At 52.7% G+C, this 23,957-nt stretch overlaps 1 protein-coding gene across 2 annotated transcripts in view; it reads right to left on the reverse strand.

Annotated features, from left to right (window-relative positions):
• ESRRB (estrogen related receptor beta) overlaps nucleotides 1–23,957 on the reverse strand; it is a gene marked incomplete at both ends in the record, with an annotated part of 164,257 nt that overhangs the window by 54,501 nt on the left and 85,799 nt on the right. The gene's annotated exons all lie outside the window — the stretch shown is intronic.

The following is a 23,957-nucleotide window of genomic DNA, read 5'->3' on the forward strand; positions in this document are numbered from 1 at the left end:
GCACATCCCCAGTAGGAGATGTGCAGGAGGCAGCTGATCGATATTTCTCTCTCATCGATGTTTCTAACTATCTCTCTCCCTTCCTCTCTGTGAAAAATCAATAAAATATATTTTTTAAAAAAATAATAAAATAAAATAAAATATTTGGCCAAACTTTCTGCACAAGAATAAAACATAGTGGCTACACTTGAAAGTCTGGGCATGCCAGGCCCCGGACCAGACACCCCTTGGTAACCCATCTCGCCCAATCCCACTGGTGCTTCAAGTAAGTCCAAGCTCGGAGCTTCCCCTGCCCACCACCATCACCGGGATTGGAACCAGACCCCCAGCCAGGCCAAGAGGCAGGGCTTGTGGCAAAGGTCCCAGCTAGACTGGCTGCCCTCTGGGCTTTGCCACTGGCCCGGGGCACATGGGAGGATGGCTCCAGGCCCCTCTCCCATTGCCCTGCCTGGCACCCCAGCAGGCAGGCTGCCACCCAGCCCTTCCCCCCCCCCCCCCCCCGGAGACTGCGCTTCCATCAGGCGGCAGAAGAGAACCTTCCAACCCCAACTCCGTGCATCCTCAGCTGTTTTTAACTTTAAATTTCAACCCTTAAGTGCCCCCGCCTCACCGGGGGAGTCAGGGGAGCATTATCAACGTGACAGGAACATTAGGAAGCGTCCAGCTTCCCGTAAGGAAAGCCCCTCCTCTGAGACCCTGCTGGGGGATGAGCACCCTGCTGGGGGGTGAGGGGCCGGCAGGTGTGACCCTCCCAGAGCCCAGCTCCCAGGATGAGAGGAGGGGCCTCTGAATGGGCTGGAAAAGCTCGCAGCAGGGAGATGGCGTGCATTTAGGGAGGCTCAGCTGCAGCCCATGTTCAGGCCCTCTGGGCCAGGCAGGATCTGGAATCAGGAGGCTGGCAGGGTGCAGCTGGCCCTGGCCCGGCCTGGCCATGTGGAGGTAAAGAGGAGGCCAAGGCTGATGCCTGAGGAGCAGGTGGCAGGGAAGAGGGAGAGGTCCTGGAGATGGAAAAGGGCTGGAGAGGTCAGCAGTACAGCCGTGAGTGGCAAGATGGCTCCAGGTTGGGAGGGAGGGTCTCAGTGCTGGAGGGCCCACGGGGGGGGGGGGGGGGGCAGCCACAGTCCTACCTCCAGTGTTGCTCAGAGGGAGCCCCTATTTTCTGAGCAGCCTACTGGGAAGGGGCTGGTTACCACCTGGGGAAGGGGTCGCCTTCTCACCCCACGAAGCCCACGCCCACATCACCAAATGCAATCTCGTGCCGGGGAGGGGCCTTCCTGGTCCCGACACACTAATGAGTTCTTAGTTAACACACCTGCCGAGGGGCTGTCCCAGGCATCTACACTTGAAGATGTCTGGAGATAGGGAATCCATTGCCCTAGAGACAGTTCTAAACAGAAATTGGGCACTGCAGGTACAAAGATAAAAGGTTCCTACTCTTAAGAGCTTTATTATTTACTGGAATGCAGTGTTTGAAAACAGACGCTCCCTGGTTTATTCCAAATAAACATTGAGTCCTCAAGTCCTTGGAGACCCTCTCCTACAGGCCCGGTTTCCCTTACATGGGCAGAGGGTGCCCCCGCTGAGGCTCTCCTCTGGGCCCTTTAGACACCTCTGGCTGGTGCCCTGGGCTCCCCACAGCCGCCTGCTTCCCCTCCACCAGCAGCGGGTCCCGATTTGTCCTCAGGAAACACCGTCAGCCTGGCAGGGTGTATAACAGGCAGAAAACCTGCCCGAGCGAACACAAGTGCGCCTTTGGGTCCCTTCCCACCAGGCCCTTGCACGGGGCGGACAGGGAGAGCTGGCAGGTGCCCTTTCCTTTGTAACCCCCTCCTGCCCACCGCTGTAGGCTCTGCCATTCACCGGAACATCCCAGGCCCACCTTACAAACCCTGCTAGTGAGGCAGCTCCCAGCCCAGCCCTCCACCCGCCCACCCCTAGAGGCCCAGAGATCCAGGAGATACACTTGACATAAACAGTAATTATGGCAACTCCTGCTTAGTGAGCATGAGTTATGTGCCACCTGCTTCAGATCTGTCCCGGGGCTGTACAAGAGCATGTGCCTGGGGGAAGATGGAGAGCCCTGGCTGCTCCCAGTGGATGCAGCCATGGTATCCCCCCTCCCATCCCCCGGCCTCCGGGCTCAGCCAGCCCTGAAGGGGACCCGGGGCCGGCAGTCCCCTCAGCCTTGGTTTCCCCTCCTGACCCTCTCTTTCTTTTTTTAATGTTGTTTTGTTTTGTTTTTGTTTGCTTTTGTTTTTATTGATTTCAGAAAGGAAGGAAAGGTGGAGAGACAGAGAGAGAGAGAGACATCAATGACGAGAGAGAATAATTGATCGACTGCCTCCTGCACGCCCTCCACTGGGGATCGAGACTACAACCCCCGGGCATGTGCCCTGACCGGAAATCGAACCATGACCTCCTGGTTCATAGGTCAGCACACACCACTGAGCCACACCAGGAAGGCTAACAATTTCATTCAATGTTCTCATATTTGTGATCATTATTTTGGCTTCACTAGAATGTCTTTCCAGAGACAGTCAACCTGTATTTCAGGCACCTACTGTGTGCTAAGTGCTAGCCAGAAAATGGGAACAGGATAAGCACACTCCTCGACCTCAGACACTCTCACAGACACAAATGTGCAGAGCTCCAGGAAGGACAGGGTGGATACAACACTGATTGGGGTGGGAGGGCCTGTTGCGCCCCACCAGTCTTGCTCCATTCATTCAGATCTGACCACCGAAACCTTCTCCACACAAGACCAAATGTTCCAGAGCGAATGTGTGTGTGCAAAATCACCCCAGTTGAGAACCACTGACTTAGAAGAGGGAGGAAGAGGGTACAGGAACTGAGGGCTGGGCATATGGATGGTGCGGTTTCAGGATACAGGGGAGTGATGTCAGAAATGGTGGGTGTGGGAGAACCAGAGAGGTCTGAGTACGGCGGCTTCCAGCGGGTGGAGGCTGAGGTTCGGTAGGAAAAAGAGCAAGAGAAAGGGAAGGAAGGGGGCTGGGTCAGGGAAGACTTCAGGGGTGGGGCCTGGTGGTAGGCCCAGAAGGGTGTGGCTGCAGGAAGTGTAGCCTCAGGACACGGGGGAGGTGGCTGACACTTGCCCTGGGGAGGGGAGTCACGTTGGGTCTGTCGTCGGCGGTTGGCTGAGACCCACTTCCCAGCTGGGTCGATGGCTATTGACTCCATGCGCAGGGGACAGATGCCGCATCTCAGCAGCCTCTGAAAGAGCAGCGGTCCCTGGTCAAAGCCCCTCCAGGCATCACTTTCCCTGCGATCCATCTGGGAATAGGACAGAGCCCTGGCCTCAATTCCACCGCCTCTGATAGGACAGGGCCTCCTCCCGCCCCACCCAGCCCTGCCATGGCCCTGGCCCTGGCCCTCCTCATGCCAGTGCGGGCCCTGGACCCAGAGCGGCCTGAGCTCCAGCGGTGCCTGAGCTGACTGGGGGGCTCTCTGCCTCTGCTGGACAGCAACATGGGTTGAAGGTTTTCCTAATGCAGAGACCTCAGACTCTTAGAAGACCTGAGTGAAACCCAAACTGCTGAGATAGTCTCCCAGGTTCTCTAGAGGAAGAGCCATCCCAGGCTGTCACCACGAGACAGTCATGAACTTTAAGCTGTCATCCAGGCATCTAGCCCCTCGAGGTGCCTGCTGGTGGGCAGACAGCAGGAGAGAAGCTTCTGGAGAAAAGAGGGATGACCGGCCCGTGCCTGGCCTGTCTCCTCTAAGGAGTGGTGTCCACCCACCACACGCAGAAACCTGGGCGCCGTGCAGAGGGGCCCTCAGAGCCCTCTGTTTCGCTGGGGCTCCCCCTCTAAGAACAGCAACAAGCAGCTGAGTTGCTTACCGGTTATGAGCCTGCTCTGTGGCATCAAACCAGCCAGTTCTATATGACATGGTAGCTGTTCCCTTTGAGTTATCAGGTCAGCCTCTCTGGGCCTCAGGGTCCCCATCTGTAAAACGGGCTCAAACACAACACCTCCTTCATGGGGTTGGTCTGGGTGAGCATGAACTAATGCAGGCAACACATATGGAGCGAGCTGGCACTCAGTAAGCACTCACAGGGCATTGGCTGCTGTTGTGGTTCCCCCAGGGAACCCCTTCCAGAAAACCCAGCACCTGTGGCCAAACCCAGCAAAGCTCTTCCCTCAACCAAGTCCCCAGATCTAGAAGAGCTATTTCCATAAGGACTTGCCATTTGCCGGGAGGGAAAGTGGTTGGTTAGGCAAATTAAGAGGATAAATGAGCCTGGCCAGTGTGGCTCAGTGGTTGAGCGTCGAACCATGAACCAAAAGGTCAAGGTTCGATTCCCAGTCAGGGCACATGCCCAGGTTGTGGGCTTGGTGATCTCCAGTATAGAGTGTGCAGGAGGCAGCCGATGGATGATTCTCTCTCCTCACTGATGTTTCCAACGGACTTTCGCCCTGAGGAGTCTGAATCCCCAATTGTAATAAGGGGGGTTTTGTCACTACCGTGTGTTTGAAATCTTACACATGTGTATCTTGCAATAGTAGACCCATTTCTCTGGACAGACACACCAGCTCAGCTGGAGTCCTGAACCTAAGTTCTCAGAGAATCTCCTGCCCGCCCTGGTGACTTTCAGTTGAGGGGCTAAAGCCCCGAGAAGTTGTGACTCGCCCAAAGCCGCTATCTAGAGAGCCAGGCTGGTTGGGGGTCAGAGACACCGGTGAGCTGCCCTGGAGAATGAGCTGACTCGGGCGGCCCACCTGCCAGCCTCCATCGCCACATCTCGTGGTGGTTCTGTATTACCTGGTCTCCTCAGGCAGACTTTCCCCAACACTCTCTTTCTCTTTTCCTCTTGGGAGCCCCTCTGGGACCTAGGGCTGCGAAACGACCCAATAGCAAACTGGCTTCCGTGACAACCTGCCCCCCCCCATGCGCTGGAGCTCAGGCAAAAATCTGTAATTAAGCATCTTGTCGTTAGAAGGATTAGTCAAAACCAGGCTGATCCCGGACAACTGATTGAAATCTCGTTCCACACAAATTACGGCATGGAAAATAATGATGGGTAATTAGTGCCTTTCAATCGGGGCTTTTTATCCATGATTTTCCAGGCTGCATCCATCACAATGAGAAGAGAGAGGCTCTGCAAAAGGAGATGAGATGACTGGACGTGGAGTGCCTGCCTCGGGACAGCGGGCAGGCCCACGATGGACGGCCACAGCGGGCTCAGACCCTGGCTCCGTGCAAATCAGAAGCACCTCCCCACCCCCTACCCCCTGGGGAGACCTTGGTCCTCTCAGTACCTTTATGCAGGACCCAAAAGTACTTGGTGGCTCTCACTTTAGCCCACTCGACCGACTCTGGGCTCTGACCACCAGAGGGAATGTTCGGAGGAAGGACAGCATCACACGCTCAGAATATGCCCCAAACACACGCCCAGCATTCTTTCTTTCGGTAGCTATTGGAGAGCTGACATCTGTGAATTTATCTTAATTCTTCCTGACTCTGTTCTCATGCTCACCCTGTACCAAGTACTGATATGGCATGAGAAGCCCACCTACTGTCATTGATCTGATTCGGCAGTTTCCACATGGCATGTAATCCTCACAGTAGCTGTGGTGCTGGGCCTTGGAGCTTAGTGGTTGCAGCTGGACTGACTGAGTTTGAATTCCATTTCTGACCCTAACAAGTTATTGAACCTTTCTGTGCCTCAGTTTCCTCATCTGTAAAATGGGGGTGGTAGTTACCATATTCATCTCATAGAGTGATTTGTGAGTTCATACAGAAAAGAGCTTGGAACAGTGCTTGGCATACAGGAAGCGCTCAATAAATAAATGTTAGCAGTTAGCAGTTCCTAGCACGCCTTTTTTGGTAATGAGGAGATGGCTTCCATTCAGTCTCTAAAACCTCAATCATATAGCAAGCAAGACTGTCTTATTCCCTCTCCTTCCATCATTCATCCATCCGTGCATCTACCTAACTGCCCATTTAACCATACATTTGCATGCCTCTTTGCATGCTGGGACTTCCATCGAGAAAGTCCCTTTTCGGACAAAGAGGCTCCTCATTCAGGCACTATATTAGAACCAACTATTAGAATTAGCTAGCCCCTCTCCTAGGAAATGAAATCCTACTCCAGCACTCTCTCTCTCTCTCTCTCTCTCTCTCCCTCCCTCCCTCCATCCTTCTCTCTCTCTCTCTCTCTCTCTCTCTCTCTCTCTCTCTCTAACACACACACACACACACACAGCTCCTACAGGAATTGCCACATCCTTATTCTTACAGATCTCCACCCCTCCACCCCACTGGCCCAGCTGATTGACCAGGGGTGTGCACCAGACCCAAGCAGGGCCATTGAATCTCTCCCAGGATATCTGAGGTGTCAGGTCTGCCTCTCTAGGGATAGAGCAGTAAGTTGGATAGCTCAAGCGTGACCAAGGTCATACTTCACACCAATGTGCAGCGAGGGAGAAGAACGTGGAAGCTGGCAGCAGAGATGGGCTGGCCAGGGGCAGAGCCCTGGGAGCAGGCCTTACGCACTGTTGGCAGGTGCTCACAAGCCCCGCAGCACCTCTGCTCAGGTGAGTGAGAAGAGCCTCATTCCCTGACTCCATGGCTCACACAAGGGGGTCCTGACACGTAACAAAGAGCCACTCACACACCATCTCATTCATGTATGCCCTCCCTTCCTCCCTCCTCCTTTCATTGCCAGTTCTTGAATATCTGTAGTGTGGCAGATACTATTTCAGCCCTATGGACAGGTTCCTCCCCTCAAGGAGTGACAATTCCATATTTCATTGACTCTAGACTAAGCTATACTATTTTTTCACATTTTAACATTTTGATAATTAGAATGTATCTTGGATCAAAAGCATGCCATAGTTTGATTTAATTTGTGGTTCCAAAAATAATAGTGTCTTTAGCAATAGATGACATCATAGATTCAATGAAATATGAAAAGTATAGATGGGACTGTTATGAGTTCACCAAAAGCAATTTCATTTTCTTCCTAGATATTAGAAATACTACATTTCCCAGTTTCCCTTTCTGTTAGCCCTGGCCAATGGAATGTGGGCAAAGTGCTATAAGCCACGCCCCCTTTCTGGCCCATAAAAATCTCCAATGGCACTCACTCCTGCACCCTATTCCCCATCTCCTTCTCTTTCTCCGTTCTGCAGGCCACACAGGATCTGGGCAAAGGCTCCAGCTCCAAGGCCCTGGGGGATGGCAAAGCCACAAATTGGAGGGAGCCCGGATCCCTGAACACCCTCACCAGAATGTTGAGTGGTCAAGATGTAAACTTCGGCTGGGTTAAGCCACTGAAATATGGGGGTTGTGTGCAATAATAGCTAGTGGTACCCAAACCACCAAAGAGTGTAGATTCAGTTAGTGAGGAGTGCTAAGGAGGGGACAGATGACAGCTGAAGGAGTGTCCAGAGAAGGCCTCTCTGAGGGGGGCCTGCAGAAAGAGAGGGAGGGAGGCACATGGGGAAAGTGCTGTGTGGGGGGGACACAGCTGAGACAAGGGGAGGCAGGCAGCGCCCTCTTCCAGCCAGAGGCACTTAGACCAAAGGGCTTCTGGTGTGTCCCCGTGGCCACTGGCCACCTGCCTTTGGAGAAGTCCCCAGCGATAGGGAGATCACTAATTCAGGAGGCAGCTTTTCCGTCTTTAGACCACTCAGATGGTCTTACAAAAGAACGCTCTTGTCAAGACCCCAAATATTTCTTCCCTCTGGAGCTTCCAGTATAATTTATACCACTCTCCCCCTCAGGACCTACAGAAAAATTCTGAGCCCCCTAGATTGGTGAGGGTGTCTTCCTGCTCCCTAGTGAACCCTCTCCGCACCGGGATCAACATGTTCCCTCCTTTAGGAAGAATCCATCTGCTCTGTCTGTTCCTCCTAAAGAAGAGCTTAGGAACCGAGCACAGCTCCTCAGGAGAGTTCTGACCAGCCCAGAGCAGGACGGTGCCCACACCTCCCTCATCTTAGACACTATGCTTCTGTTGATGCAACCCGAGATGGAATCAGTGTTTAAGACCCTTGGCTCACACTGTCAACTTCCACTCTGCTCCTTGTGTGATCACACCCCGGAGTCTCTTTCATGTGTGCTGTTGGTGGGTCTTATTGCTGCTTCCCCACGTGTGTTCCCACCTCCTGGCCATGGCAGTGGCCCTGACTGCGTGGCCTTATGCACAGAAGAGATGACACAGGAAGCTTGAGGCTCCCAACATCCATTTCTCTTCCTGACTCAATTTTCCGGTCTTTATGCTAACGGGCAACCAGGCAGATGACCAAGAATCATAACTTGGTGGACAAGGTGGGAGCCTGGCCCTGCAGCCACCTGGGAACCCGCTTCTGACCTCTGTGATGCTGATGGCAGTGTGAGGAGAAAGGCCTTCCTCTATGCTGGGCACAGGACGATGTGCATTCAGTCACTCATTCCTTGCAACAACCTGTTGAAGTAGGTACGTCAACATTTTGCCCATTTTGCAGATTAGGAAACTGAGGCTCAGAGGGGCTAACTATCTTGGCAGGGGTCACACGGCCGGAAGGTGCTGCAGTGGTTTACAAAGCAAAGAGAACTGAGTCACAACACTCCTTCTGCTCAAAACAGCCTGGGACTTCCCATCACGGTCCCAGAAATCAGGACTCCTTATCTCAGCTGGGGAGGCCCCTGGGGTCTGGCCCCACCACCTCTGTGATGCTATCCTCTGCCCGCCCCCCTCCAACCTCCCCCCTGATTGCTCTGTGCCAGCCACACTGGCCTCAGGGCTGTTTCTTAACATTATGCTCTCACCTCTGTATATGAGATGTGGGCAGGGCCATGTTCGCTTTCCTTCCCACTGTTCTTCATGGTCTGGACCCTTCCAGGCACCCAATAGGCGCTCAGTAAATACTTGAACACATGAATGAGGAGGCCTGAAATTGGGTGGGATATGAGTCCCCAAGACCAACACCTGCCCAGGATGTGACAGTCACGGAGTGAGCCACAGGACAGGGCCAGGGTCAGAGCAAGGGTCAGCCAGTGCCGAAGGAGCAGCGCCCAGAGGCCGAGTCCCCCATCCCCACCGAAGGACCTAAAGGATCGACCTCGCCTTCTGTTCCCACTGAATCCGGCTAATCCTGCTGGAAAGACTTTACAAAAGATGTAGGGGGTTTTCTTTCTGCTGCGCCCTTTTTTTTTAAGCACCCAAAACCATGGAATGTGTTTGGAAGCAATTTCTAGAGGCTAGAGTCTGAGGACCCACTTATCAAAAAAAAAAAAAAAAAAAAAAATACAAAACAAACAAACAAAAAAACACCTGGTTTCAAAATGTTAAAAAAGATACTTGAACACAAGAATCAATGTGATTTATGAAAACCTATGAAAAGTGAGGTTGGAAAAACAGAGCCAGAACCCCGCCTCTGTATAAGTGAGAAGGGTGCACCGCTGCGCCCTGCCCTCTAGAATCAGGACAGAAGAGGGGCCAGGCACGCTGCCTGCTCACTAACTCCACCTTCTGGGCCCAGACCACTGGGTTCGAATCCCATCCTTGTCACTCACCGGTTGTACAACCAGTTGCTTCACCTCTCCCCACCTCAGTGTCTCCATCTGCAAAGTGTGTGAAGAGGCCCAACCTCACAGAGCTTTTCTGAGGATTGGATGACACAGTAAATGTGAAGCCCCCACAGCGCAGCTGCTCACAGGAAGTACTCAATAAAGTCGAGCTGTTAACTATGACTCTCCTCGGCACTCCGGGGTGCCTGTTCGTCCAGCCACAGCAAGGAGGGCCTGACAATTTGGGTCTGAGCCTCCCCCATAAGCTGGCTGTGAGAAGACAACGGAAAAGGAGAAGCAGAGGTGTGTGTGTCGGGGTGTGTGTGTGTGGGGGGGGGGGGGGAGCAGTCCCTGGGGCTGTGGGGGCGGGCACTGGTTCACCAGGCTTGCCCCAGGAAGAGCTGTCACTTATCACAGCTGACTTCCCCAGATGGAACATTTTGAATATTGATCTGATAAATAAACAGCCTGCTGGCTCGATCAAAATGTTATTTTGCATTTCAATTACTGCTCACTAATGCAACCTTCATCCCACCAAGATGCTGCTGGCAATGACACCAGCCCTGCCCCAGGACGGAGAGGCAGAGCATCCCTGGAAAGACAGCTGCTCCCAGGGCGATGAGGGAGGGGGAGGAGTGGAGAACGGAGGGAGGGGGGGCCTTGTGGCTGCAGGTAGGCCAGACTGGGCACACCTAACCCAGCCAGTGGCCCCTGGGACCTCGGATCAGGCCTCGGGGAGCCCACTGGTTTGCTGAGTGGCCTTGGGCTTATCACCACGCTCCCCTGCATCTCAGCTGCTGCATTGCTGAGCTGGACCCAAGAACAACCACCCTCCTTCGCTGGGCTGTGGTCAAGACACCATGAGAAAACAGACATGGAAGCCCTTGGGAGGAAAAAAAGAATGAATGCTGCTGTATTATTTAATGGAATAAGACCATGAAACGTCCCTTCTTGTTAAGCACTTAACTATGTGCTTTACACAGATAAGCTTTTTTGTTGTTGTTGTTAATCCTCACCCAAGGATATTTTTCCATTAACTCTTTGTTTAGAGAAAGTGGAAGGGAGGGGGAGAGACAGAAAGAGAGAAACATCGATGTGAGAGAGACACATCGATTGGTTGCCTCTCATTGGCCCTGTCAAGTGGAATCCCTTGACCAGAATCCCAGGACTCTTCAGTCTGTGGGCCGATGTTTTATCCACTGAGCCAAGACAGCTAGGGCCATATCAGCTTTTTGAATATTCATGAAAACTCTGGGTTTTCAGTCCTGCTTTACAGATGGGAAAATCCACTGAGGCTCAAGGATGTTGCGTGTCATGGGTCACAGTGTCTCTGGTACGTTAAAGTGTAAAGTTTTAAACTCCACTGTGACACCCATGTCTGGGGGTTCAGCCGCTCTGACTCACCCCCCTCCTCCTCCAAGCTAAGATCAAGAACTGATGATTCTGGCTCAGCCGGCATGGCTCAGTGGTTGAGCGCTGACCTATGAACCAGGAGATCATGGTTAGATTCCCGGTTAGGGCAAATGCCTGGGTTGCAGGTTCAACCCCCTAACCAATATGGCTTCTGGCCCACCTCTGAGGCTGTGTGTCCTTGAGAAAGTCACTCACCCTATCTGGTCTCAGCCATTCTACTTCCCTCTATGGAAATGGAGTCAGCCCTTAGCCATGTACCAGAGAGGCCTGAAGACACATGACACAGGAAGTGACATGGTGGAAGGAAATGGGACTGCTGGTCCCCAGGTTAACCTGGGAAGCTGGACACCAGTCACAAGCTTTGAGCTCATGCTGGTTTCACAGGTAACTCAAGGGTTAAAAATGAAATCACCTAAAGAAAAAAAAAAATCACATTACAAAATGAAACACTCCCTGTAATACAATGACCTGCGATCAATATGACGTGTACAGACTGGGAATCCATAACCCCCAGTCTCCCACCCTGAGGTGCCTTTCCAGCCAAATGCCAGTCCTCCTGCCCCACACGACACCCCCCCTCACCCCCTCCCCACCCCGCCCAGGATCAGGGGAGCAGGGCTTCCCCACCCACGTCCACCCAGAGCCGCTGCCCCATCCACCGGCCAGCTCAGGCCGGGCTATGCCGGGAGGAGAGCCACCCAACCCTAGGCTCTCCCAGTCCAGGTTCAAGTCTTGGCTTCTGCCCCTTTTTTCCTCCACGGCCCTCAGCAGGTTCTTGACCTTCTCTGGGCCTCCGTTTCTTCATCTCTATAACAGTGACAACCCATCTGGCTACCTTGTGGAGTTACCGCAAGGATCAAATTAGGATATTACTTTTCAAAAGCTTTGCAAAGTGTCAGCCCCCTGCACCATTGTCACACCTTCCTCATGGGCACTCACTCTGGCATTCACAACCCTGGCTCCTGGGGGAGGGGAGGGAGAACAAGGTCTTCAGGGCGATTGGTCCCACCGATCCCAGTGGGTGGCCACTCACAAATGAAACCAAAAGTGAGCCCTGAGTTGATGAGCACTCATAGGTCTGTCCAGTTAACCAAGGTGAGCAGTCTCCCGCCACGGTCAGAGTAGAGGGACTGAGGATGGAAGGTATCTCATTCAATGTCCCTTCATGGGCTAGAAACAGAATCCGGGTTTCCAACGCTTGAGTTCTCAGCTTAATCTCAGCATTTCACAGCCTCTTAAGATCACAAGTCCAAACGGAAACAGTTTACAAATGCAGAGGCAAACTACATGGCCAGCCCACCTCCAAAGGTTCAAGGTCATGACCGAAGGAAAGTCTGAAAACCTGTCACAGACCAAAGGAGACTCGACAGCTACATGCCATGTGGGATTGTGGGTCCTGGAGGAGAAAAAGGACATCGGTGGGAAAACGAATAAAATCTGGATAAAGCACAGGGGTGGTTCATAGTAACGCACCCACCTCAGTGCCTCCCTTTGACCGATGTACCACAGCAATGAGAGGCTAGCGAGTGGGGAACACAGACAGCAGCATACGAAACTGTTCGCACGATCTTTGCAATTTTTCTGTAAATGCAAAACTAATAAGAAGTTGGGTTTTGTTTTGTTTTTGAAACTGGAAACCATTTTAAAGCCCCAGCTTTGCTTCTTGAATTGAAGGTGAAGAGCCACGTGACTCATGTGCCGCCTCCTCAGGGGCACCTACTCTCTGACCTCCCGCTCCTCCTTCAGGTCAGAGGCCCCTTGCTCTGCCTCAGCTCTGCTCCTTTGCACACACGGGCGCACTGCCTGGAAGGCTCCTCTCTCCACCTGCAGTTACCACGAGGCCTTATCAGTCTGGAGCCGCACAGGTGACCAAACACTTCGAATCAGGTCTCTCACTCCTATCGATTCAGCCTAACACAGCTCATCAGAAGCCGCAGCCACATGCTTGAAATGTGACCCGAAGTGTTCACTTCAAACTCACACGTGTTCACACGCCCACGAGAGCACCAATGCCGCTGAGGACCAACTTAATGTTGGATTATAATGCCAAATCCACTGGGTTGAATTGTGGCATTGTTGAAACACTGGGGATTGGAAGAAAATGGAAAAACAGAGTCCCTGGGCAGAGTTGGAAATAAGAGTCCCTTCCGTGGTTTGCAAAGACATTTGCAACCAGCTCTGGCTACCTTTCCCACTTTACCTTCTGCCCTTTCCCCTGTTCCGGGCAAATATGCCAAGAACATCACTACTCCAGGGCCCTTGCACTGGCTGCATATGTACACAATATAAAAAGAGTATGTATGGAAATATGAAAGGAGAAGTGATCATTGGGGATGTAGCTGAACTTTAAAAAAAGTTTTGTCAAATTATTTAATACTAGAGGCCCAGTGCATGAAAATTCATGCACTGGAGGGGGGTGCATCTCTCAGCCTGGCCTGCCCTCTCTCACAGTCCGGGAGCCCTCAGGGGTGGGAGGCGACCCGGCGATCAGGGGAAGGCGATGCCCCCCATAATACCTCTGCTGCTGCCACTGCCGGCAGTGCAAGCCTCGGCCGGCCCTGGTTACCTGAGGCTCAGGCGGCCCAGGGCGGCTGGGCAGCCACCATCCGAGGCATCCCTGCACCTCAAGCTGGCCCTGGGAGGCTGGCAGCCACCATCCTAGGCTTGCCTGTGCCTCGAGCCTGCCCTGGGCGGCTGGGGGGCTGAGGGGACTGGGGGACTCCGGAGGCAGGCATGTGGCAGGGCCGAGGGGACTGGGCACTGCCATCTTGTGGCTGTGAGTGCCGCCATCTTTGAGGGTGGGACAGTCAGTTAGCATATTCCCTCCTTATTGGCTGTGGGTGCCACCATCTTTGTGATGGTGTGAGGTTCAATTAGCATATTCCCTCTTTATTACATAGGATTGTAACTTGGTATGAACCTGCATAAAGAGATGTGCTTGCATATCGTTCAGACCTCATTTCAACATCTGCCTCTCCCACTCAGCCTCTCCAAGCTGCAAGTGTTTCTTCTGTAAAATTGATACCACATTCCCCTCTTCAGAGGGCTGCTGTGAGGATGAAAGAGAAAACAGTAGAAAGTGCTTAGCGCAGTACTTGGCATGCAGGGGGGGCCTCCATAACGGTCCCTTCCCCCATCACAGTCTGTTCAGTTTTGTACAGTTTGTTTTTGTTTTGAACTAAACCCAAATGTCACTCCCTCTACAACTTTCCAGAGTTAGGGTCCCCGCTGTACTTAGGACACAGGAAACCTATAAACCCTAGACCTTGTCTGCTTGTCAGCCTCCTCCCCGCTAACTCCAAGAAGGCAGGGTTCTTATCTCACTCACATCTGGTCCTACAAAACCTGGCTAAGTGCTGGGCACAGCATGGGCTCTCAGTGATGCTGAACGAATGAATGATTCACAAACCAGGGTGGGCAGGGGAGCTTAGGTGAAGAGTTTTCATAGAATTTTAGGGCTGGAAGAGATCAGAAGGTTCATTTAGTTCAACCCCCTTTTTACAGATGAAGACCTCAGGCTCATAGAGAAGCAGGAACTGGCCCCAGGTCACTCAGCCCACACCTGGCTACACCACTGCCCCTCTGAACGGGAGGCCTGGACCGCAGCCGGCAGCCCCAGGCTCGCTGGGGGAGGCACAGGCAGGGGGAGGAGAGGGTTACAGAGCATCTCCTTCCAATCAGCGATTGTGCTAATCAATCAACTCAATTAAATCTAGAATGCTTAAAAACAAGTAATAAACAAAACAGCAGCAGAAGCTAATGACTAATAATCAAGTGAAATTGGATTATTACTGTGCTGACTGGTTGGGGTGGGTAGGGAAGTGAAAAAGTTCACTGGAGCGAGGGAAGAGAGGCAAACAGCCAGCTCAGCACCCTGGGGGCCTAAGAGGGGACACTGGGGGCCTGGGAGGGGGCACTGGGGGGCTGGGAGGACCGATGGGGGCAGTTCCAGGGCCCTCAAGAAAACCCACTACCAAACACAAAACTATGTGCAGGCACGGTTCTAAGTGTGACACACGGATTAACTCATTTCGTCTTCACAGCAACCCTAAGAGATCAGAGAACTCTAATGATCCCATTTTACAAACGGGGAAACTGAGGGCAAACACATTTAGCCCCACAGCTGGGGTACAGCCAAGATTTGTTTGGACTCCTGTCGTCTAACACCAGATTTTGCCCTTAAAGGACATGCCATTTGCTGCATGGGAGGTGGGGTGCTTGTGTGCCTGGGAAGAAAGCACATTTATCTCCTGTAAAAGCAGTTATTACTCATTTGTTTATTTAATTTCATGTACCACACAATTACTGAGTTCTACACAACAGGGGCTTGGCCTGTAAGCTCAGCAGCTCATGGCAGATACAAACTAGTGGTAATCACAACTAGTGAAAACAGTAGAAAGTGCTTAGTGCAGTACTTGGCATGCAGGGGGGGCCTCCATAACGGTCCCTTCCCCCATCACAGTCTGTTCAGTTTTGTACAGTTTGTTTTTGTTTTGAACTAAACCCAAATGTCACTCCCTCTACAACTTTCCAGAGTTAGGGTCCCCGCTGTACTTAGGACACAGGAAACCTATAATCCCTAGACCTTGTCTGCTTGTCAGCCTCCTCCCCACTAACTCCAAGAAGGCAGGGTTCTTATCTCACTCACTCACCTCCAAGGGCACCAGGCCATTTGTGCACCAAGTGTGGCCAAACGTGTGATGATGAGTCACACAGGCATATTCACGGGAGCTCCTGAAGCAGAGAGAAGGGGTGTCTAACCCTCCTTGGGAGAAGGGGATCATGGAAGGCTTCCTGGAGGAGGAGTCATCTGGGCTGTCTTGAGGGACAAGTAAGGTGTTCACCAGGCCAGGGAGCAGGTGTGGAATGGTGTTCCAGGCAGCCAGGACCAGCATGCGCGAAGCACAGAGGTGGCCAACAGCATACACATCCAGGGAAGTGCAGTACCTGGGGACTTCTGGGACTAGAGGTGTGTGGCAGGGGGAGGAGCCAGGACTAGGTCAGGTGAGGGCATGGCAGGAGACCCAGTGAAGAGGTGGGCCAGGACCAGTTCCTGAAAATCCTTGGGTGCTAAATGTAAGGGTTTGGAACTGGAACCCCAGTGATCCTGGGGCCTGAGAGGGGCTGGCTGCAGCACACTGGCACAGGCTGGGCAGTCCGTCCCACCTGGTGCATAAAGGCGCTGCAGTCAGAGCCGCGGCCACAGCCTTAGATCTGCAGGGCAGAGGTTTACACGCAGCGTCCACTGTGCGGGTAACGCTGGGACTGGCCAGGGAGCCGCTTTTCACTGTCCCCGACAAGGAAGCTGAGGCCCAAGAGGAAAGCGACCATCACACAGCCGGCTTAGAACTCCATCAGTCCATTTCCCAGTCCTGCCCCCCCCCCTTTCCCAACCACCTTTCTTTGCAATACAAATGTACAAGCAAAGCTAGCTATTTAAAGGAACCCTGCAGCTAATCCTTGAGTAAACGGAAAATCTTTAAGCAAAGCTAATAATCGCCCATAATCCAGCTGTTACATAATTCTGGGTTTTACGTACAGTACCGGGGCTGAGGGATTCTGGTCCTTACAAAACCTTCCTTGTGGGGAGAGGATGGGTTTGGAATAAAGAACTGTTGAAACGGTGTAGCTTGTATGGGGAGGGGGAGGGGGGCACGCTAAGTCCTGGATAGGAGGGCTGAAAGGAGGAGGGAAGGAGGTCCCCAGATCTGCAGCCGTGAACTGGAGGAGGCTGCGCAAGGACGCCTGGGAAGTTTCCGTTCTGCTTTGAGGACACTTAGGTATAAGTAGACAAAGCGATAGCATGTGAATGGGCCCGAGGAAAGAGCTGGACAAGTAAAACTCCAGGTGCCTTTGTTCAGCTTTGAGCAGTTCCCTCTCTTTTCAGGGAGAGCACAGGATTCTGTGGAAAGACCCCAGGGGTTAAAGCCAGACCAGGGACAATTTGGGTCCTGAGCTGGCCACCCACCCACTGGCACCTAACCAAGCTGAACCGCAATTTCTCCGTCTCTGGAAAGGGACACCCAGGCTTCCCCGTGGGTTTCTTGGAGGGATGAGGAAAGCTGTGCATGGATGAGAATGGAAGATCGTGCAAAGATACAAGTGACAGGAAACTTGGTGGCAGTGGTTACTCTGGGGAGGGTCTGGGGGATCAAGGCTTAGGGGAGAAAGAAAGGATAACATACCGTCATTGCCTACACTCTGGTACTGTGTGGCTTTTATTACACGTAGGAATAGCACTTGTTTTGAGACTGCAAAATGAACAAGTATACCTATGGGCACTCGGTAAGTGACAGGTGATACAATAACACGTCCCCTTAAAAGCGCTTCGTTCCCGCGGACTGGGTAAAACCATCGGAAGTGCACACCGTTGGTGACCTAGGGTACAGCTTACACCCAGAGTCTATGCAGAAAGCACCCCTTCTTCATTCCTCTGCCTTCCCACCATCTCCTGGCCCCACCCCACCCACCCCCAACCTCACTCCCCAAATGAGCCCCCTCTGCTTGTTTGGCTAATGTATTCGCAAACCAAATTAGGGGCCCTGGCTCCCTGGGAGGTCCCCAGGCCTTTGGTAGACACAGGGAATGAGATACCATCTAGTGTTCAAATCCGATTAGGTCCCACCCCCACCCCCACCCCCCATGCAAAAGCCCACTTTCTAATCAGTTTTACAAAGGGCCCTCTGCAGATATGCACTAATGGTATTGAGCTGAGATCTCTAAACCAAGTCTGCAAGAAGTCTGCAGAGATAAAGCGCACACACTGTATTAAGGAGGAAGCTTGTCGCCACAGTGTCCTTCTTCTCAGAGAGAGAGGAGTGAGTGCAGGGGGAGTGCCCACGACAGACAAATGCCATCCCCACCTCAGGGACACCAGCCTCACTTCTCCGTCCCCTTTCCAGCTGAGCCCCCACCCAACTCCTTCCCCTGAACTTTCCTTGTCATTTAACCCCTAGACGGACTCCCCAAAGTAACCCAGTTTTTTTTGTGACTCGTGTCATCTTTTCACAGATTTTCCACGTGCATTTGTACACGGCTTACTTAATCCCTCCCAGAGACCTGCAAGGGAAGCCTGGGTGTCCCATTTTACAGATGGAGCAACTGAGGCTCAGATGGGTTAAGTGCCAGCTGGGGGGTGGTTTAACACCCAACTCTGCCACTGCCACCTGCCTGGCCTGGAGCACCAACGTCACTTCTCTGGGCCTCAGGCTATGCAACTGTCAGATGGGAGTGACAGCAACAGGACTCATCTCAAAGGGTTAATGAAATGGTATATGGACTGTGCTCAGAGCATTGCCTGGCTAGAACCAAGGGCTCAGTAAACATCAGTCCTTACTTACTGCTCTTCTCTTCTCTACCCTGCCACTCACACCAAATGTTTGTCAGACTGCCAATATTTGATGACGTCACACCTGTTCTCTGGAATGCCTTCCCCTCCTCCTTATGAAGAAGCCTGGCCAGGCTCACTCTCCTGATGCTCCCCCAGCACTTGCTCTTTGGACAGATTGATGGAGCACCTGGGGGTCTCATTGCTCTCTGTGCTGCTTGTGCTTTGGGCATCATTTACCAGGTAAGTCCCTTGAGGACCGGGACTGTCCTATTCATGTTTGTGCCCTCATAGAAGGTGCCTGATCATTCTTTGTGGAATAAACAAAAGAAAGAATCAATGAGGGGGGGGGGCAGATGACCCTAGGCAAGGGCTAGTCTGGTTTTTTGCACTTCTGGGGGGCCAAGGCCTGATGGCCCCTCCAACCTGCCTGGTGACTCGGGGTCCCAAGCCTGCTCTGAGCTGTAAGTGACTGCAGCCTGGTGCCCTGTCCTCGAAGACTGTGCTGGTGTGTGTGTGATCTACACACTGTGGGCTGCTTGGTATTGTCAGAGGGCTGGGTAGCCAGGACCCATGGTCCAGCGTCCACAGCCACCTCAACCAGGGGCCGCGCCAGAGGAATTGACAGGCAGCTTGGCACGAGCAGAGCAGGCCGGGAGGATCCGTCCCGTCTGGGGGAAGTAGCCGCCTCCATCATGTTGGGCTCACTGGCTTCGGGCTGCCCAGCCTCCAATACCAGCACCTCTGTGCCCTGTTCCAAGGTCATCAGGGGTGGTACCCCTGCCGCCTGGAGGCACCCAGACCCACTCCTGCCCCATCGATGCTCAGCAACAAGGGCTTCAGGCTTGTGAACTGGGCTGCATGGCCCTGCAGGACCCGACGTGTGCACTGACCAGCCTGCGTGGCCCGAAGCTCCCAAACCCTCTGATCTAATGAAAAGAAATGGGAAACTAGAGCTCTGAGGGTGCCAGGACCAGAGTCAGCTCCATGCAGGCTCGGGGGCCCTCAAACACGGAGAGGGGCAGCCCCCAACCCCCTCCCTTTCACCAACTTTGGGACCACGGGCCCCTGGGTCACACTGCATTCCAGCTGATACAGCCCATGGGCCCTAGGTTTCTGTCCTACCTGCCACACGAAGTGAAAATCACTAGTTCTCGTGGGGGTTTCTCTCAGCACAGACTGGGGACCAGCAGCATCAGTACCACCAGAGGGTTTGTTAGGTGCAGATGCCCAGGCTCTGCCCCAGACCTGCCCGGGTCAACCTGCTCTGCAATATGCCGATGGGAGATTGAGAGCCGCGGTTCTGCGAGGCACGTAGTGAACATCCGGAAAGCCCTTTGCAAGCAGAAAATGTGTCCTGACTCCTGGGCCACCGGCATGTTGGTTTATCATTTGAAATATGTGTCTCTTCTCACCTGATCCTCCCAACAGCCTGTGGAGGCAGGTGTGTAAAGGTCCATTCACTCATTATGGAGCCGGCAATTGTTTACTGCGTGGAGTCCCTCGGTGCCAGGCCCTGTCCGAGGTGCTGGAGACGGTGTGGCGAACAGAACACAATCCCAGCCCCCGGGAAGCGGGTCCAGACAGACCACAGGCAATTAGAGAAACTAGTACCGGACAGGACACTCCCTACTTCACATGTTTATCTACAAACATTAAAAAAAATCAAAATAAAAAATGTTCAATTAAATGTCCACAAAGCATAACGTGTCAACTTGGTTCGTTTCGGGTGTGTTCATAAACATTTCACACATCTGAACATAACATAGATTAGATTTTCTTAGTAGAAATTTCTGAGTTGCCTTGATGATTTCTAAGAAATCAGAGCCTATTTAAAACTCAATCAGTTATTTGCATCCAAAAGAGTCCAAATAATTTTCACAACAAAAGTTGTATGAATGGGGCGTATAATCTATATGCTCTGATACAGATTTGTGAAGATCTTAGGACAGGCTTGGCTGGGGCCTGCATGGCTCCAGGCTGAGCTGTGCGAGCAGAAGCAGGAGCAGTGGCTCCAAGCCAGGCTCAGTACCCAGTGGCCCGGGATCAGGGCTCCTGGAGCTTGGGCAGGAAGTGGCAATGCAGCCCCAGAGTCAGGGCTGCGGGCAGAGTGAGGAGCCTGCCCAGCAAGGTTCATCTGTGAGGCAGGACACAGCCACTCTGTACCTCCTCCACCTGCACTCCCGGAAGGGGCCAGCCCCTGCAGCGGCCACTCCATCTATCACAGGCGAAGGGCCCGCCTCCTGAACAGCTGCTCCCCAGGCAGGTACGGAGCACGGGGAGGAATAAGGTGCCTGCTGAAGGACAGGGCTGGGCTTGAGCACAGGCGAGAGGGAATCGGAGTGTATGTGTGTGTGTTGGGGGGGTGGGGAGGGGGTCCCTGCCAAGGACCCACAGTGACGCAGTGACACAGAGGGCAGCCTTGGCAGAGGACATTCCTAGGGGTGGCTTACCGACCTGACCACAGCAGGTGCTTGAAGATTCTGGGCTCTATTTCCCTCTCTGATCTGTTTGGGCACATTTACCGATGCCTCACGCCCAGGCTCACTGGGGAAAGCCGCCAGGCACACTCTACCGTCTCCTGATCACACCCAGGGACTCAGAGTCCAAGGAGAAGCTCCCCAACTACCTCCCAAGGAAAACTAGAGGACAGTTCATCGTACCCTCCGGGCACTCGGCCCTCTTCAAGAACTATTAATATTATTAGGATTCAAAGATATGTGTCCGATTACTACACCTCATTTATCATCTCTGGGTTAGTGACTAACTTGGCCAACAAACAAGCTCATATGCTTGGTTTCAAATGACTTTGTCTCTCAGGGGGGAAAAAAGTCAAAATCATCATTAAGGATATTCAAGCGGCTGGGCTGGAGCCAGAGATGACTGAGCGCAGTGCGAAGAAGGGAGCGGAGGGGATGCCGAGCATGAGCAGGAGGAGGGCGAGGAGGGACAGAGGACAGAGGACAGAGGGGAGAGGGAGAGGGAGAGGGAGGTGAAGGAGGCTGGGCCAGCGAACTGCAGTTCCCAGGGCCTCTGCTGAAGGGGTGCAGTTCATATGCAGGAGGAAAATCCAGGGCACGTACTAAGAGATCGTACCTCGTAGACTGTCCACTCATTCCTTTACCCATAACATTTATCGGGTACTTCAATGCTCTGGACACTGTCTGACAGTGACAATAAAGCCCTCCTTGACACTCTGGCAGTTTTTATTCTAGTGGGAGAGACAGATGATTAACAAGGATATTATATCAAATCATAACATCATATATCATTTCATATCGTATCATCCTATATAATAAAAGCCCAGCGACCATAACAGCAGAACAACCAGAATGATCGTTTGACCAGTCACTATGAGGTGCCCTGACCACCTCTCAGTCCTTTTCCCCAGCCAGCAGGTTCCCATCACCCGGTGGTGAACAGTGACTCGGGGGGTGGGTGGCAGGGATGCGGGCAGTGCCAGGCCAAGGCCCCCGCCTTACCAGTCGCCCCACACACAGAGGGAAACCCACAGCAGGGGCGGGGCCATGAGCGGGTGGGACTGGCTGACCTCTGGGCCCCTCCCCCCAGCCATCAGGCTCTGATCACCCGATGGCAAGCTGGGAACCTGGGTGGGTGGCAGTGGGGGGCATTGCTGGTGCCAGCAGCCAGGGAAGATGGCCCTGATCACAGGCCAGGCCCAGGGACCATACCTGTGCACGAATTTTGTGCGCCGGGCCTCTAGTGAAATATAATAGTTGAAAAGTGTGATGCAGGAATGCATTTTGGGTGGTACATATGTACACACACGTATGCAGACACATTGCTCATAGATACCTGTGTGGCAGGGGCTGGGCCCCTGACAAGCACTGGCGGCCGAAGACAGACACAGTTGCCCACATGCACTTCCTCTGTGGAACACCCTCGTGCAAAATAGGACGCAGCACCTCGCTCACTTAGCGGACAGGCCGACAGCATGCCAGATATCTGAGAGCACCTAGACTTCTCCAAGTCACACCCATTATTGGACCCAAGTTCTGCTCCCTCTGAGCAGGGTCTTGCTGCCTGTTATCACCTCCTTCAGTCGGGTGCTCTCAGGGACCACCTCCGAGGGCACCAGGCCATTTGTGCACCAAGTGAGATGCAGAGCTGGGCAGGGTCTGCCTGTCACCAGCAAGGGGGATGATGGCCCAGGACATACTAAACCAGTGATGGCGAAACTATGACACGCGTGTCAGAGGTGACACGCGAACTCATTTTTTTGGTTGATTTTTCTTTGTTGAATGGCATTTAAATATATAAAATACATATCAAAAATATAAGTCTTTGTTTTACTATGATTGCAAATATCAAAAAATTTCTATATGGGACACGGCACCAGAGTTAAGTTAGGGTTTTTCAAAATGCTGACACGCTGAGCTCAAAAGGTTCGCCATCACTGTCCTAAACCAATGTCCTTTTTTTGCCTTTCCCTCTAGAATGTGAGCACATTTAACAAACATACAAAGTCTGTCTCCCCTCACTGGCTTCCTCCCATCCCCTAATCTCTCTGATTTTCTCTTTCCCCATCAAAAGGCATCTTGTCAGGTAAGGGCTTTCAGATGAACTGTTCGACTTCCAACTACACGCCTGGTGAGACCTCTGCTTCCTTCACTCCTGAAGGTTTCCCAGCCACACCACGGGCATCAGGGGGGTGGCGTGGTCACAGGCCTGGGTTCAAATCCTCTTCCCACTGGCTAGAAGGTCATGGAAACTCTCTGTGCCTATTTCTGGACCTGCAAAATGAGACACCAGTTCCCAACTCAAAGGGTGGTTGGAGAGATTAAGAAAGATCATGCATATAAAGAGCTCGGCACCCAACAAGCCAGCGCTCCTTGAGTAAGCGCCAGTAAACACAGCCTAACAGCACTCCCGGAAAGTTCTCCAGTCCTTTCACTTTGGGATGCAGTCTGACCGTGACAGCGTGTGGAGGCTCCAACACGCACAACAGTGCCAATCAAGGACGGCCGCCTTCTCTCGCCAGCACGGCACAGCAGACAGCAGGGAGGAGGGGCCCGAAAAGCCACCGTCAAGTATTTTCAGGGATGGAGGTCATGCCAGAGGAAGTTCTGAGGACCAGTGAGGACTCAGTTGATGTCTCCCGGTCCATAGAATCCAGTTCCATAGGATTTTCACAAGTATCTTGCCCCTTCTCCCCTTCCTTTGCCAAAACAAAACAAAAAAACCCACAAGTACCATTGTCAAAACATAAGGAAAACACTTGGGTGAACGAGTCAAATGAGATTAACATTTAAAGCAGATTGCCCTTCCTAATGTGGGCGGGCCTCATCCCATCAGTTGAAGGCCTATTACCCTTTCCCAAGTAACAGAGGATTTCTCCTGCCTGACTGCTTTCACACTGGGACATCAGCTTCCTCCTGCCTTTGGACTCAGACTGAAACATCAGCTCTTCCTGGGTCTCCAGCCTGCTGGCCTTTGGACTGGAACTACACTACACTACTGGCTCTCCTGGTTCTCAGGCCTTTGGACTAGCTATCTCACCCTGTAGATCTTAGGGTTTGCCTACAGTCATAATTGCATGAGTCAACTCATTAAAATATGTAAAAATATTTTACATAAATAGTTATAAATATTTTAATATCCTGGCAGTGGGAGCCCTAAAAGTGGGCACTTAATTCCCCTTTTCTTGTATTTTCATCCCCTGGCATTTTGCTTCTGAGAG

Source organism: Myotis nattereri (genome assembly GCF_964212035.1).
Source record: "Myotis nattereri genome assembly, chromosome: 1".
NCBI classification, from domain to species: domain Eukaryota; kingdom Metazoa; phylum Chordata; class Mammalia; order Chiroptera; family Vespertilionidae; genus Myotis; species Myotis nattereri.